The 17,269-nt window shown below is 40.4% G+C and overlaps 1 protein-coding gene across 2 annotated transcripts in view; it reads right to left on the bottom strand.

The window, feature by feature from the left end:
* Positions 1–3,672, bottom strand: part of LHX2 (LIM homeobox 2) — a 91,484-nt gene extending 87,812 nt beyond the window's left edge. For both annotated transcript variants that reach the window (XM_069943721.1, XM_069943723.1), the window contains exons 1-2: positions 3,534–3,672; positions 3,217–3,251 (exon numbers count right to left, since the gene is read on the bottom strand). The gene's annotated coding sequence lies outside the window, so the exon portion shown is untranslated. The remainder of the gene's footprint in view (positions 1–3,216; positions 3,252–3,533) is intronic.
* Positions 3,673–17,269: the final 13,597 nt, after the last annotated feature.

The following is a 17,269-nucleotide window of genomic DNA, read 5'->3' as shown; positions in this document are numbered from 1 at the left end:
CTGCCCAATGTTTTGGTGACACACGGCCACATACACCTGTCCCCTCTCGTCTCAGAAGGAAGTGGAATACCAGGGACTGGATATGACATTTTCTACCTAACTCTTTAATGGTAAAGTGTCAGATGAGGCCAACTAAAACTGCTTATAGCAAAATAATGCAGATCAAAGTGCGCTGTGCCCCACTCTTTACTTATGTTTATTTTGGCCAACATATGTGGTCCTTGCCTGTAAGTGGTTTGTCTGACTTAGTTTGTATGTACGACTACTGTCATTTAAAATGATCCCTGCTGAATACTCACTCATCCAGCAAAATTCTGCGTATGTTTGCTACAGCCACCCTGTTCAGTTGTCTTACTTCTCCCATTCTCCTGCAATATTCCTGGTGAGTAGTTATGGTCCCCATATACCTTATACTTTTGTCATAAGGTGTTTGGGGCTCTACCGACTGAACACCGACATATAATGTCAGTGGAGATTGGGGGCGGGGCGTAAAGGTTCTGGAAGAGATAAGCCAAATGCAGAGCTCTATGGCTGTGGCTTAACCCTCCCCATAGAGAACACAGGAACACTGTGATGGCCGAACAATCATCAGTAATACAAGATGTATTAAAGCTAGTATGTATTTTCTTTTTGTTTACTGGTGGGTAATCATATCTGAAGTCCGGCAGGGGGGTGAAAATTCATATTGGGCAGGTGGTGGGGGAAAAATAAATAGGAACATATACCTACCACACCTCATGCCCACACTGCACAACTTTACCGGGCTCTCGTACCCTGCCGGATGTAATTTTCTACCGGCTGTAGGGCGCGTCACGACCCGGCTGCCATGTCACTTAAGGGAGGGATCTACCCTGCTCAGCCATTCAGTGACTGCAGCGCCCCCCCTCTCCTCCCCGCCGTACTTCTCCTTTAAGCTTTGGGGGCAACTGAGTAGCCTTGTGACCCTCTAGCAATGTTGCAATAACCTTAAAAAAACCCTCAAATGTATTATGCAAGTATTTATGAACCAGGGGAATTGGGCAAGAAAACAATATCATATACATGATTAATAGCAATCAACTTTACTTAGTAGTACACAGTCTATATGTGTACCAGGATGTACTGCTATGTAATGCATGTGTAGCTCGGAGATCTCCCCTTGCAAGTAAGATGTGAGTAACCTTGGCATCTGTCACACACTCCTATCACTATATCTCTGGTTAAATATGGCATCTCACCCATCAACAGTTGCCACCGATCAAGTTCTACAAATTCCAAAACAACCAGCCTGGCTGTCACGAGAGAGAGGATCAGTAGAATATATTTAACCACACTTCCGCAAGCAATACCCTATATACCGTCTGCCTGACAAAACAACATATACTACTATCTACTGGCTACAAAGTGACTGACAGGTGATTTAAAAGATTTGAAAAACATTGTACAATATAGTATAAAAACAAAGTATAGACACAAAGTATAGAGAGACAAAGACGTCTCATCGGCAGACATAAAAAAAAGCTGCACTCTTATTTTAATTGTAAGCGCTTTATTGGCATCTAAAGTATTCTTGTACAACAATATGTTCCACTTTCATAGAGAAATATAATTATCCATTGAATTAAATCCAGACAAAAAGAACTGGTAGAAGCCTGTTTTCCTTTGGAATAGTTTACTCATTAATATTTTGACAGTTCTGTCTTTATTTTTTTTTTAATGTTTCATGTTTATTACTATAGATGAATGACAACGCAAATAAAATAATAGAAAAGAAAAAAAGGCAAATTTATAATATATAAGGAAAACATACAAAATTCTATTTTGGATTTCTAAGAACAGGAAGGATGGTGCAGAGACTAAAAACGGCAAAGGAGGAGGACAATATTGTTCCTTTTAAAGTTTCAGCCTTTTGTATTTTGGGTCTGTTCTTCCTAACTCTATAACATGCAGTTGTTCTTATTGTCCACCATGTTACAAATGACGTTTGTGTCCTACAGACTAAGGGGGAGATTCATGGGCTTAGGCCAGGGACAAGCCAAGGAGAAGGGAGAAGGGAAAAGCCACACTAGGCGTACACCTGCCGTATCCCCCACTCGTCTAATAGGCGCGCTGGGTGGGAGGGGAGTAGTCAGGGGACACAGCAAGGCAGGGGGAGGCATGGCCGCCTCCCACTTATCATTTATTATGATTTATGCATGCTTGAAAGCGTAAATCATGATACAAATCTACACCAGCTGGAAGAAGGCATACATTCATACATACATTAAGACTGACGTACGGGTATGGCAGTCTTCATAAATGTCTCCCAACATGTATATGTATAGACCGCAGGACAAGATCAGATGTGAGCGTCTTGGACAGCTGTGGGCCCCCCAAGAGTCTCAGGCCCTGGTCAGCAACCTAAACCACCAACATTATATGATCCACCCCTGGCTATAGCCAAAAAACTTTATGTACTAGATCTATCTGTACTTTTCTAGAGGTAAAGGGCTGCTGTAATTGTCCTCTCACTCTGGTCTGGATGAAAAAGGTAAAAATGAAACAATTCCAATGATTAAAAATTACTGAATGTTGTTGTGTATTGTAATGTAACTATTTGTATGGTTTGCAGCAAGATGATGGGTAATAGCATTTCTGTTTTCAAATGAACCCTTACCATTATTAAAGTTTTACTTGGAGGTATTCATTACATATAATAAACTTACATGGTAGGTGTTAATTTTGGAATTTCTCTCTGTAATGAACTTAGTTTGGACACTGTATTTATATAATGAGCTTGGTTCTGGTGCTTTATGTACTTACTGAGCTTGGTTCTGGTGCTGTATGTACATAATGAGCTTGGAATGGTACTAATGATCTTGGAATATTTATAGGACATTATTGTTACATGCAAAAATAATTATTTAGATGCCATATTATTACACAGTGTATCTGGAATATTATAATTATTTTACTTAATTGTAATTGGAATTGGAATCACATATATTTTCAGCAATAGGGAACCTGTTATTAAAAATTTCAATATACAGCTTCCTAAGCTGTGGATCACTGGACGTTCATATTATTGGAAGACCATTAACAAAAAGATTAATGTAATAAGGTGACACTAAGCCTTGTTTAAAGGTGAACTATCAGCAGGTAAGACAAATAAACCTGCTGATAGCTCCCTAGTGTGCACGGGCACTGAGGATTAAAGTATGCCTTTTACCTTCATCCTCGGTGCCTTAGGAGACATACCTTTTCACATGCTGATAGTAACCCTGTAGAGGGATCTGGAAAAAAAAAAGCTAATGTAACCAACAGCTTTATTGTAGGAGCAAAGAGAAAATATAGTTAAACAGGCTGAGGTAAGGGCAGGCAGCAAGTAAAGTGAATGGTCAGGAGATGAGACTGGTAGGAAAGTAGGAAAACTCTTATTACAAACTGACTATTGTAGCTCACAGAATCTGTGGAACTGCTCGGACAAGGAGTGCATATTAGATACAAATGTGAACAGCGCTCCATAGTGTGATTTCTACATTACAAATGGTAAGAGAGAAATTGGAGACTCTCACCTGAATTGGTTGTGCAAATGCAAGGCACAACACTCAGTGGTAGTAGTAGGGGTAGTAGTAGTTCGCTAGTTGTAGGTAGGACCCGGGTAACCACTTGCCAGATGTTAGGTCACGGTTATGGCACGAGGGGAGGTGACTAACCCACGGGAACCTGACCATGCGGGGCCCCAACAATTCTTCGTTGACCTTAGTCGGGGCGCCAATAACTAGACCAATGCCAAGGTTCAGAAACAACGGTAGTTGTACGTTTATTAATACGGTGGTTGTCAATAGCAACAGTCTCTCTGGATGCAACCAGGATTGAGGCAAACTTAAGTACAACTGAGAGGAATGGATGATGCTGCAATAGGCCGTGGTGTGGTAACATTACTATGAGTGAGAGGGAACTGGATGATGGGGGTAGTAGTCCCGGAGAATGATACTGGGTAGGACAGACTGAATAGGATACTTGCTGTTGGTAATGACGGGGTGACTATGACTGTAAACGACACTCAGATCTTGAATAAATATGACAGGTTGAGAGTCAGGATGGTCCAGACTGGATTGGAATACTTCTGAATAACAAATAGAGAGGATACCACGAGGTTGTGGCGTTTTCCTGAGGAACAACAGAATACACGTCCTCCTCCCTTGAAGGTAGAGAGGAGTCTGAGGTAAATTGGGCGTGTCTAACTGACCCCAGCCAAAGCTCGACGGCTATTGGGGTTACTATGGCAGCCAGGGAGATCACGTGACACCAGGCCAACTGCATCATCACACCATTAAATAACAGGCAAATAAACATGCATAGCGTAATACCAGACTTGAACACTAGGGGGGTTACATAATATAAGCAGTTTGCAGTGGCCATTATACTTTCCAGAACAGGGACAGTAAGAACACAAATAAATACAGATGCAGACATACAATTAGGAGAAAATCTTCTGCTCTGGGCCACTGCAGTAGTATGTAGGTAAATGAACCGCAGCCACTCCCAGGAACCAAACTGGTTACTATAAGCAAAAAATTCCTCCACTCCAAACCATGGGTAGCTCAGGCGCAGGTCCAAGATAAGCATTAAAAGTATTAAAATGAAATTTTTTATTTAAAACACAACGCGTTGCGAAGTCGTGCCTCAATGCCCAGGTCGTGATTTTACATCAGCTTATGGAATCATATAGATCCCATAAGCTGATGTCCCCTAGCTCTGCCGCCTCTCCGATGTCCCCTGCCCCTGTTACAATCTTGTATCAGCGGCAGGGGAGAGAGGGGAGGTGGCAGAGCTGACAGGCGCTCCTCTGATGCAATTTTCTGCCTGCTCCATATATCTTACTGTTCCTTTTACCATGCACTGCTATCAGACTACATTTCTCTGTAGTCTTTGCAATGCATGCTCAGAATGTCCTGTTTCTCCCACTCCCGTAACCATGTCCCCTCTTGCTTATGCCCTGCCTCCTATCACCCACACCACAACCCCCTCCGCCCCCTGCCCTGTCTTCATCCTTAGTCTGTGCTCAACAAGCAAACTAAATGTGAGACAGTGGTCACATGGTTTTTGTCTCCTGCGGGGGGCAGCAGAGGAAGCAGGAGACAGAGTGGAATTCAGGGAGACCAGTATTCTTCACTTCCTGGATGTCAATCAACTACCAGTGCGGCAGAACTGCGCAGATACAGTTATACATTATCTAGACACACCTATATAACTTTTAATGTTTCTTTTTGTTTTTTTTATAGAAAATCATTTTTCCTATCTGGAGTTCCCCTTTAAATAGGGAATGGTTTCAAGGCAATGGTGAAGGAAAAAAAAAACAGAAATGTGTACTGGTCCTTTAAATATGAGCCAGGCTTTAAAATTGAGTCTCCAGAATTAAAAGGATGAAAGCAGGAGAAACCCAGGGGGCAGCTGGGATTGCCACATGGAGCAGCAAAGAGAAACCCTGCGGGAGTGTGACAGCGATTAGTACAGTCAGGTGTCTCTAAACTTCTAAACGATATTGACATTGGATAAATTGATTGTGTCTAATGTTTAAAATACATAAAACATCAATGATAATGTCCTTAGAACATTAGTACAAAATGGCAAATGAAAATGATTAATCATGGACCAGTTTTCTTTTGCTGCACTTCATTTCTGTTTTTCTTTATGTTCGCTAATAGAGGATTCCATGAGTGTCAAAGTTAATTAGGGAGATTTCTAAATAAAAATAATTGATCTGATGCCGCTATAAAACATAACCTCCCAACCAAATTCCCAGCAAAGGTCACAGTAAAGAAGTCTTTGGCATGAGAATGCAGAATTAAATTGGAAGCTTTTGAATATTTTTTTAATTGCTGCTACACTGCTTTTAAATATCTGTAAAACGGATTTGCTTCATGCTAAGCTGACCTTATAAAGTCTCTAAACTCTATATTTTATATGTTATGAAGTAGTTTAAAGGTGAAACTCTTTTTCCTAAACCCACATAACATCTTTTAACCCCTTTTCCATTCCAGCGTCTTTTGGTGCAGGCATATTTCATTTTTTAGTCCTCATCTTCTAAGACTATTTTACCATAGACATATTAAGGCTTGTTTTTTGTGGGACAAGTTCTAGTTTGTACCATTAAAGGGGTTATCCAGAGCCCCACTCCATCTCAGGTGTGGTTTGCAATTAAGCTCCATTTACGTCAATGGAACTGAGTTTCAAAAGTGGGCATGATTTTGTAGTACTGGATAACCCCTTTAAATGTATCACAAAAAAAAAATGTGGAATGAAATATTAAAAAGCAATCCTGACATTTCTTTTGGTTCTGTGGTGTAACAACGCAGACATTTTAGCATTTTAGGTATTTATATATATATATATATATATATATTTATTTCTATCTGTGCATTTAACAATTTGCTCCATAATTGTTATTGCTTTATCAGTCTACTTTCCCGAGTTTTGAGCCTGCTGCTTTGTGCTAAAGACACAAAAAACCGTGTCTGAGCTGTTCTCTCTGTCCCCACTTTAAACTGCCTTTTTCCCCCTCCATTTATAAACAGCAATACTGGACAGCTGCCTCTGCACTGTGATTCTGGGAGGGTTAATTACAGCGAGGTTGCGGATAACTTGACCTCGGGGAGGGGGGGGGGGCGCAGGGCTGCTGTTTACAGGGAAGTCTTGAAAGAGAGGTGGAGGGTGGAGTAGACAGAACAGCTCACACACAGTTTTCTGTGTCTTGAGCACAAGGCAGAAGACTCAGAACTTGGTGAAGGAAACATACAGTAATAACAAGTATGGAGGAGATTGTTAGTCTCCAGGGGGGATATTGAACATGTATTCTATTTTACTGGTTAACCCCTTTAAGTCCCACTAGGGGAATGTAACATGTCTCTGCCTTTTAAAGACGCAACTCTATATTCTCCCCAGTCAAATCAGCAGGCAAAAGACATATGATAATGAGTGACCCAATTCAAGGACTTTATCTGATAATTTGGCAATCAATTCTACAAAACTTTCATTACAAGGAAGATGAATATGAAATAATGGTGAATATTCAGCCCAGGTTAGACAAAAAACCCTGAAATTATATTAAATAATAGAATATTACTAATATTGTATAACAAAGGCTTGTTCTTGGGTTAAACTATCTAAAAAGGACTTTTATTGTCCCAAGAAACATCACTAAAGGACATAAGAAAATTAAAATGTAATACCTCAGCTTCAGAATTTTTTTTGAAACATGGGCCGTTTATTAACTATCAGCGGTCACAACAGGTGATAATTGACCCATGTAAAAAGACCTTTTGTTGTAGGCGCTATATCATTTGCAGACCATATGATAAATTCAGTTCTGTTAAAAAGTATTTGCTTTTGCCCCATAATCTCCCCCCCAAGCATGAAAAATATAATCAATATTGCTCTACCCAAGAAGCAAGTCATCCCACAAATGGATGATAATATTGTCTCATCCCCCCATGTTGCATGGCAAACCTGGTGCCCATGGCAGTGCCCAGATCTGTAAGTAAAATCTCCCATTATACAGGAAATAAAGTTGGGTAAATGAATAAGTTGGTGTCATCTTTGCATTGTTTTTGAGGAAGAATATTACCTTAAAGCCCTTCTTCGTATGAATACCTGTTATTTAAAAAGGTGATAAGTTAGTATATTGGGATAACCCTTTAACTTGATATCATCTTTACTACTTTCTTTTATTATTTAAAATACATTAGCCATAATGCATTTTGGGATTGAATCTATGTATCTATATGTGAATAGGGACAATGTAAACCATATGGTATACTTTTTACCTGAACAGGAGTGTAGGCCAACCTAAAAAGCGTCATGCCTTTTGTACATAAAAAAAAAAGGGTCAACTACTTGGGTTGCGTCTGGTGGCAGCTCCACAATAGAGGGTTAGCAGTAACCATAAGGCACATATTGATGTTGCATCTAATCACAGTAGTGGAAGGTGAGCACATTTTTTATTTCTATGTAACCACACACATGTATGACGTTGTGTCCTACAAAGCGCTGTCTTTGTCTGTCATTTATTATATACTACAGTGGTGCCTTGGATTACAAGCATAATTGGTTCCGGGACTGTGCTTGTAATCCAAATCCACTCTTAAACCAAAGCAAATTTTCCCATAAGAATTCATAGAAATGCAGACAATTGATTCCACACCCCAAAAATAATGATTTATTATTCTGAATAACATGTAAAACAAATGAAACAAACATTCAGAAACAGCTGACTATGTCATATTATAAGTTACTGTACAGTAATGGAGAAGATGGGAAACACAAGGGCTGATAGAGACTGTAGGGAACATGAAGGAATGAGCAGGACAGATGTGGGCACAGTATAGCAGCACTCTCTGTCCGGGGAGAGAGGGGTTACAGCTATGCAGAGATTGCCTCCACAGTCCTGTCCCCTGATGCAAGCCCCAGCCTGAAATGGATCTGCTATGATTTGGAAGGTGAGGGAGACTTCCTGGGTCAGAGTACAGGGCTGTAGACCCCGCTATGCAGGCCATGCCCCTCCTCCACTCGCCCTCCCACCCAGTACAGGGAACTCTTAAACCAAAGCAATGCTCTTAAACCAAGTCACAATTTTGAAAAACTGTGAGCTTTTAAACCAAAACGCTCTTAAACCAAGTTACTCTTAAACCAAGGTACCACTGTATTTGTATTTAAAGGTGTTTATTCTGTAAAATACTCATTATGATAAAAAGCAGTGATCACAAAAATCAGTTTATATATATATATATATATATATATATATATATATATATATATATAAATGTGCCCACTTCCTCTCGTCGTCTCACTCAGTATGTACATCGCCTTCAATGTGCAGACATACCAAGTGTGTAATCCTCAGACTTTATTGGTGTTAATAAGCTGGGTACAGCCTCGGAGTGCCCAGGTTGCATGTCTAAAGCTCTAATGAGGTAAATCCAACATGCTTCAGATCCTGGTTAACATAATTAGTTCAGGGAAGCCGGACAGTGATGTGGTTGGGGAGGGACATTGGTTAATTTAATCATGAAGAGCATTGTAAAGAATGTAAATTGGGAAATAAACACAAAGTAATGGCTTTAATTAAATAGACCGAGAGGCGCGCTGGTAGACACACTTATCCCATCCTCAACTTGTAAGGTCAAGTGGACAACGCATATGGATTTGTATTCTGGGACGCAGCATGCATATAATTAAAATTTTCCTTATGAGCAATAAAACTAATAGCCTATAAATATGTTTACCGGTTTTACTCTGGTAAACTGTACATTATTTACTTATTAATGAATCTTGCTATCGGCATATTTTGATCTGTTTCAGCCAGCGAGTGGAGAACTTTGGAAAGAAAAACTGTTTACAATTATGCTATTCCCCCCAAATATCAATATTCTCTGCACTGGTATAGTAGTTCATTTAAAGGGGATGTGTGGCACTAACTTCCTCTCTTTCCACATCTTGAGCCTCTATTACACGAAGGAAGCACATCTTTGCTATATTAGCAGTTTTTCTTTCAACATGTTGAAAGACAAACGACAGCAACAGTCAGCCGACATCGTTCATGTCGGCTAATCGTTGCCTTCTATTACACATAATGGCCAATATCAGCCAAATACGGCCGATAATCGTTTTGTGTAATAGGGCCTTTAGAAGTATACCTTCTGAGACGTTAGGGGGTTAATATAAGTCCAGATCATTACGCGTGTGCAAAACAGATGGCTGCACAATGTCACCTCAACATTCGCTTGGGCCGTCTTCTGCTTCCTGCACAATCCCTTTAATCCGGAATGAGCATTCCGGCTCAGGGGGCAGATTCTGCGTTCCTGGAGGAGGCGGTATAATGTTCCCCCTGCTGTCATTTTAGGTTTCACTTAACAAAAATGACAGCAGCTGCTCACCTATCGGTCCCGCCGCTGCTGACTTCACACTCTGTCGGGCTCCGTCTGCGCTGCTGCCGCCAGGCACAGCTCTCTCCTCACGGATCCGTGCAGCATCCCGAGCCGTGAGGAGAGAGCCGTGCCCGGCAGCAGCAACAGCGCAGCGGAGGGGAGCCGTTCGGTCTGTGCAGGAGGATGGGTGCCTCTGTCAGTACGCTCCGGCCGCTGTCAGGGTTACAGTCCAGCCGCCAGGGGGTTAATTTACATACCCGCTGCGAGTATGTATTGTCAATAGAGTTGAATGACACTTAATCCGCTGCTGATCCGTTACGTGTAAAGGCACCCTAATGGTGCGTTCACACCTACAGGATCTGCAGCTGATTTTCTGCAGCAGATTTCATTTAAATAACTGAACACAGCATCAAACCTGCTGCAGATCTGCTGCAGATCCTGTAGGTGTGAACACACCCTAAAGGTGTTTTTCCACCATAGGAACTTATACTTTACCTACAGGATAGCTGCTTTCTCTAGTATCTGTCAATCCCACTGCATGAGCAACAGTAGGCATGCATGACTATTGCTCTATTCTGACAGCTCCGGTGATGACTTATCCCTCTGAGACCAAAGGGGTTGGGCAGTGAAAATCCACCATGCCATCAGACCTTAAAGAGGTTGTCTGGGCAAAATTAACTTGTAAGAGATTGCGGGGGGTCCAATCTCTGTACTCCCTGACGATCTCTGTATCAGGCCCTGGCTTCTTTTGTTACGACAGCTGCAGGTACGGCACATGACCTGTGGCTCTATTTAATCCTATGGAGCCATTGGAAAGAGCCTAGTAAGCCGGAAAGTGCTTACTCGGCTCTTTCTGGTGGCGCCACAGGAAAGAATAGAGCCGCGAGTCATCTGTTCTTTCACAACAAAGAAGCCCGAGGCCCAATACGGAGATCGGTGGGGGTACAGAGGTCAGACCCCCCACTATCTCTTACTTGTAGATAGTGGACAAGTTAATTTTGCTCGGACAACCTCTTTAAAGCGACTCTGTACCCACAATCTGACCCCCCCCAAACCGCTTGTACCTTCGGATAGATGTTTTTAATCCAAGATCTTTCCTAGAGGTCCGTTAGGCAGGTACTGCAGTTATTGTCCTAAAAAACAACTTTTAAACTTGCAGCCTTTGCCAAACGGGAGTATCTGTGCCCTAACTTTGCACCACCCCTCCGTCCCTCCTCCCCACCCTCTTCATCATTAGGAATGCTCCAGGCAGATTGCCTCCTATTCCCCACCTGTGTCAGCCCAGCACATGGGCTGGATCGTTAAGGCACCTGTGCAATGTTCAGCATGGAGAAAATGTTCCAGTGGCATTCCTAATTATGAAGAGGGTGGAGAGGAGGGACGGAAGGGTGGTGCAAAGTTAGGGCACAGATACTCCTGTTTGGCACAGGCTGCAAGTTTGAAAGTTGTTCTTTAGGACAATATCTGCATCACCTGCCGAATGGACTGCAGGACAGATCTTGGATTGGTTTACATTAGTGACTGAATAAGTAAAAATTCTGAATAATTCTGCATTGCGGCAGTGTATATTAGTATTGAATGATGAGTCTTGAAATACCAAGATGCCTAGAAAGAGTAAACTGTGTCTCTTACTCGTATTTGAGAAGCCAAGACTGTTACATGGGTTTTCACTAAAAACAAATTTTTAATTATTTATGTGTATCAACACAAAAAAAAATTGTGAAATATTTGTTGTTTTTGCCAGCCATTAGATTAGTCACAATAAGCTGATCTATTCTGTTAGTGTATCTCACCTGTCGGCTTTGCTGTACATACAAGCATCGGATAGTCATCTCACTATCACTAGAGGGCGGACAAGTTAATGATACTTTTATTTTACTGCTGGAGACCTAGATAAGGTAAGATAGCATTACTGTATACAGATAACGTTCTGTATGCATCTCCCCAATGTGAGGGACGGTTGTATGTTATCACTCCCTGTAAACTGTAAAAATCTATATCATTCTGTCATTTGATTTATATTCATGTCGGCTGCCATAAAGTGCAGACACCTTGAAGGAAGTACAGAAAGAAAATGATCTTAGTAACGATCGTAACTAATGGCTATCGTTCTGTGTGTTATGGTGAATGATTTCAGGTTCTTCCCAAAACTGCTTGTTTGCGAACGTTTATCGTTAATAGCTAAAAACAAAAAATTGCTTAGGCTGGGTTCACACTACGTTTTTGCAATCCGTTAGAGAAACGGATGGAAGAAACGGATGCATGTGTGTGCATCCATTTTTTCATTGAATACCATTGTTAAAAAAAGGATCAAAACAGATCCGTTTTTTCTAACATACACAAAAACGTAGTCGACCTCATTTTTGTGTCCGTTTTGATCCGTTTAAAAAAAAATGGAATTCAATGGAAAAACGGATCGAAACGGATGCACGCACAGTTCCATCTGTTTTTCATCCAAAAAAACGGATTGCAAAAACGTAGTGTGAACCCAGCCTTATGCTACGTTTACACGGAACAAAAATTCACCCGATCGTACAATTAAGGATGTCGGAATAACGTTTTTTTGTTCATAACGATCAGCGTTTAGACGGTACGATATATCGTACGGAAATTCGTTTTCGATCTTTTTAAGCCTATCTCACACATTGGTTAAATCGGTAAAAACGACTGTTCATACGGAACAATCTGCAATTTTTTTGCAAACGATCAACGACCATTTGAGAAGTTGTTGAAAGATCGAAATGAACGATTTCTCGCTCATCGTTTGATCGTTCACTGCGTTTACACTTACGATTAGCAGCAGATCACGTGAAACTGACCAGTACAGTAGTCTGTACTGTATTGAAAACTCAATCAAAAATATATATATATAAAAAAAAATCTGCAGATCATTGCTCTGTGTAATAAAGACAATGATCAGCCAATCACAATGATTATCGGCTGATCCTGTCTTTACGTCCTGACCTAAAATCATTGGCTGCCGGCCGCACATTGCTACGTGTAAAAGCAATGAGTGGCCGACGGGTGACGTTTGTATGGAAAAAAAAAAATCCTACTGTACATACCTGACCCCGCTCTAAGGTGGTGGCAACTCTCTGGTACCTGTATTCTGTCCACAGCCGCAGGTGGAACTGCAAAACCGGCCTCTGAAGTGACAGGCCACTCAAACAACCAGGCAGAAGACAGGAAGGTACCTGGAAGCATGCAGAGAGCACTGGGGAGAGTGGTCAGGCATGTATGAACTTTATTATTTACACTATGCAAGGGCTGCACGGACATCGCTAATGATGTCCATGCAGCCCTTGCTGCACGATAGTCGATGATCTAGCAAATCGACACTCTTTATATAATCGATCAGGTACTTAGTCTTTTGGTGTTTCTGTAATCCATACTTTTCTATGATACTTTTCCACAATATTTTTTGTTTTGTTATCTTTTATTTTTGAAAATTGTAATAAAGCATAGACTTGATAAAATAAATCCAGTATATTTCGGCATTTATTCCTTGAATTCTCCAAAATTAAGAGATATTGAGGGACATTTATCAAGGAGTTTGCACCTAATTTTTGGTGAATAATTGAATTTTTCACCCATTTTTGGTCTAAGTTCTATTTATGAACCAGTATTCGACAGGTGAATATTTTTAGATGCGACTTTTTTTTTTATCTGCCTGTTTTAAGTATTCACCCAAAAGTTTGCATAATCCGGTATTAGCGCCCAATTTATCCTTTGCGACTTTTTAAAAAGTCGCATAAACAGGCGCAGGCTTACGTCTGTCAGTACCAGGTGAATAAAACTGCGCAATTTTTTCATAGTTGCGCCTTTTTAGCGTCTTTGTATTTAGATGCATTTACTATGGCAGTGCTACATTTTATTAAATCACTCACAAGATATTAGAACAAAATATACACCAATCCCCATTAGAATAGTTGCACTTATTAGACTCCTTAGTAAATGTCCCTCATTGTTTCTAACAAGAAACAATTTATAATAATAATTACAATAATAACTTATGTGCCTCACTCCCTCTGGATATGAAAGAGTTAAACAGTCACTGTCATTAAGAAAAACTTAAATTGACGCCCCTGTTGAAACCTTTAGTGAAAAGGAGCACAAGGCGCAGTTATCTCCATCCAGGTAACTTTATTATAAGTCTATGGGGCTGCTGGGAGGAAATGACTAACAGTGGGGAATTAAAATGCGCTACCACAAGCTTTTTCCTGCTCGTTCCCGATTGGTGGGCGCCTCAGCAATGAGACCGATCATAACTTTCGACATGTCCCTGTCACATGCCAAAAAATTTTTTTCTTAAGGAGGTTAACCAGAATTTAAAAAGGTACAGCTACTTTATTGCCAAAACAGCACCACCCCTGTTCTCAGGTTGTGTGTAGTATTATAATTCATCTCCAAGCACCTCAATGGAACTGAGCTGCAATACCTTACCCAAACTGAGAACATGAGTGGCGCAATTTCTGGAAGAAAGCAGACATGTTTTTCTAAGCCTGGATAACCTCTTTAACCCCTCCCCGTCAGTAATGTATATATATGTATATATATAGGTTCCTACTGCACATACCCCTTGTGTCCGGGCCGGAGGTAATGAGAGGCAGCTGTGATCCCGCAGCTGCGTCTCAACTTCTTAAATGCCGTGATCTATAGCGATTGCGGCGTTTAAGGTACTCAATGACAGAACAAGCTCCTGTCACTGAGTGATCTGGACCCCCGCAGCCATGCCGCAGGGGACCTGATCGCATGTACCAACGGGCGGGGGTAAGCCTCTTACCTCCGTCCTGTCGGTTCGGCGGTCTGTGCATAGAGTCTGCTCTCAGGCAGGCTCTATGCATAGATCGCAGATAACACTGATCTATGCTATGCTATGGCATAGCATAGATCAGTACATGCAATCAATTGATTGTATGTTGTACAGTGAAAAAAAAAGTGTAAAAAGTTTTTTAAAGTATTTTTAAAAACCCTTATAAATCCCCCTCCGAATAAAAGTTTAAAATCCCCCCTTGCCCATTATAAAAATTAAAATATTTTAAAAAAATAAACATGTTTTATATCGTAGCGTACGCAATTGTCCGATTAAAATATAACATTGTTGTTCCCGCACAGTGAACGGTGAAACGGAAGAAAAACACCAGGATTGTTGATTTTAATAAATTATATATCAGAGAAAAAAATAAACAGCGAGCAAAATTTTTCTGTTACATCAATATGATATAAATAAAAACTAGAGATCATGGCGCAAAAAATGACACCCCAACCAGCCCTGTAGGTGGAAAAATAAAAGCACTATGGCTCTTAGAAGGCGAGGAGGAACATTGTATTAATTCGACCCAGACATTCGGGCATCAATGGGCTCTGTCTTGAAAGGGTTAATGACAGGTACGCTTGAAGTTAAGCTGTTGGATTAAACCATACATTTGTTTTCCTATTTCTTTTAGTTCATACTGCAACCAGATCTCTTTTTGTAGAGATTTCCCATACACATTTATAAGAATTAGTATTTTCCTTCACTTATATGACTGTAATTGAATCCATTGTTGAATCGGACATTGTCAGGGCAAGAGGCACCAAAAAGCTGGGATAATGGATACCGTTTTGGACTTTTTTTTTTATTATTATGATTTTTAAATGAAATAAATCTTCAAACTTTTTTTTTTATAAAGAAACTTCTATAGCCGGAGTGACTATAGCATATTGTGGAGTTGCTATATAAGATGTTTAAGACCCTTTGCTGCGGTACATCTCCTTGGTCTTTGTACATCTTCCGCTGCGGGCTTTAATCAGGGGTTATATTGGACGGTTTGCAGACAGGGACAGCTTTCTGAACAGCCATATATCTTTCACCGGACAATGGCGCATTACAACAAAATCTGCTTTGAATAAACCCAAGTCAATGCTGTAGAAGTTCATTATTTTCCCAGGCATTATATAAGAATGGAACACTTTGCAGACAGATTCAGGCGAGGTGTTTTTGTGACAGAAGCACTCATTAATGACCAGAAAATGCTGAACATTGCGAGGAGTTACTATGGTTATCCACAAATGTCACTAGGACTGGGGACATTTTCTAAGAGTGATGATGCTATACAGGTCCGTCCAACGTTCATATATCACATTGCTGTCTGGATAGTACATACGTCTGCCGTAATTAATAAGAATATATATTTATACTTTTTCCTGTATTTTTATGCAGATATACAATTATTTGTTTCCCATAAGAAAATGACTCATCAGGGCACGAGAACGGAAAACATTACGGATATCATGATGATATTATGGAATGGAACTTCTCACTTATAAAGGCAATAACATAGAGTGATGAGATCTAATATTTTTTGCTGGTTTACTGGAGCCTCTGAATTGTTTTTTTAAAAAGCTTTTATTGTTTTTATTAAAGAATGTTAAAAAAAATACAGGCAGTCATGTTCACTTCACATATGAATATAGAAAACAAAGATTAAAAATAGGGTAGGAAAGACCCAGGAAGCTTCTACAAGTACAAAGGCTCAAGCCTGGAAGAGACCACGAAGGGTCCCATTACAAAGAGTGATTATCGACAGAACAAACCAATATGGTCCTGTGTAAGGCTGCTCTTACACTGTGCAGTTTGGTTGCAGTTTTTACGGCCTCCTAAGAAGCTAAAACAAGGAGTGTATCATGAGAACTTAAAGGGGTACTTTAATGAAAATCTTTTTCTTTCAAATCAACTGGTTTCAAAAAGTTACAGTATATAGATTTGTAATTTACTTCTATTTAAAAATCTCAAGTCTTCCCATACTTATCGGCTGCTGTATGTCCTGCAGGAAATGTTTTCTTTTCAGTCTGACACAGTGCTCTCTGCTGTCAGAGACAGGAACTGTCCAGAGCAGCAGCAAATCCCCCTAGAAAACCTTTCCTGCTCTGGACAGTTCCTATCAAGGACAGTGGTGGCAGCAGAGAGCACTATGTCAGACTGGAGAGAATACACCACTTCCTGCAGGACATACAGCAGTGAATAAGTATAGGAAGACTGGAGATTTTTAAATAGAAGTAAATTACAAATCTATATAACTTTCTGACACTAGTTGATTTGAAAGAAAAAGATTTTCGCTAGATAACCCCATTTAAAAAATAAAAAGAACAGATGCTACTTATACTCATAGTAGTATGGACTCCAAAAGAATAACTAAGACACGTTACTGCAAAATGTAGAACACATACAGTAGGTGTAGCTTGAACAAGTATGGGAAGGATATTGGAAAATAAAATATATTTTAGAGGCATGTTAGCATTAAGCAAGGTTTTTATTTTAGTAATGACTAAGTATAAGCTGATGAATTCTTGTTGAGTCCTCTGTTGTCCGAGTAAGCATGTACCCAGAGTGGCAGGCATTC

Source organism: Dendropsophus ebraccatus, chromosome 10 (genome assembly GCF_027789765.1).
Source record: "Dendropsophus ebraccatus isolate aDenEbr1 chromosome 10, aDenEbr1.pat, whole genome shotgun sequence".
Taxonomy (NCBI): Eukaryota; Metazoa; Chordata; class Amphibia; order Anura; family Hylidae; genus Dendropsophus; species Dendropsophus ebraccatus.
This window is presented reverse-complemented; position numbering and strand designations above follow the sequence as displayed.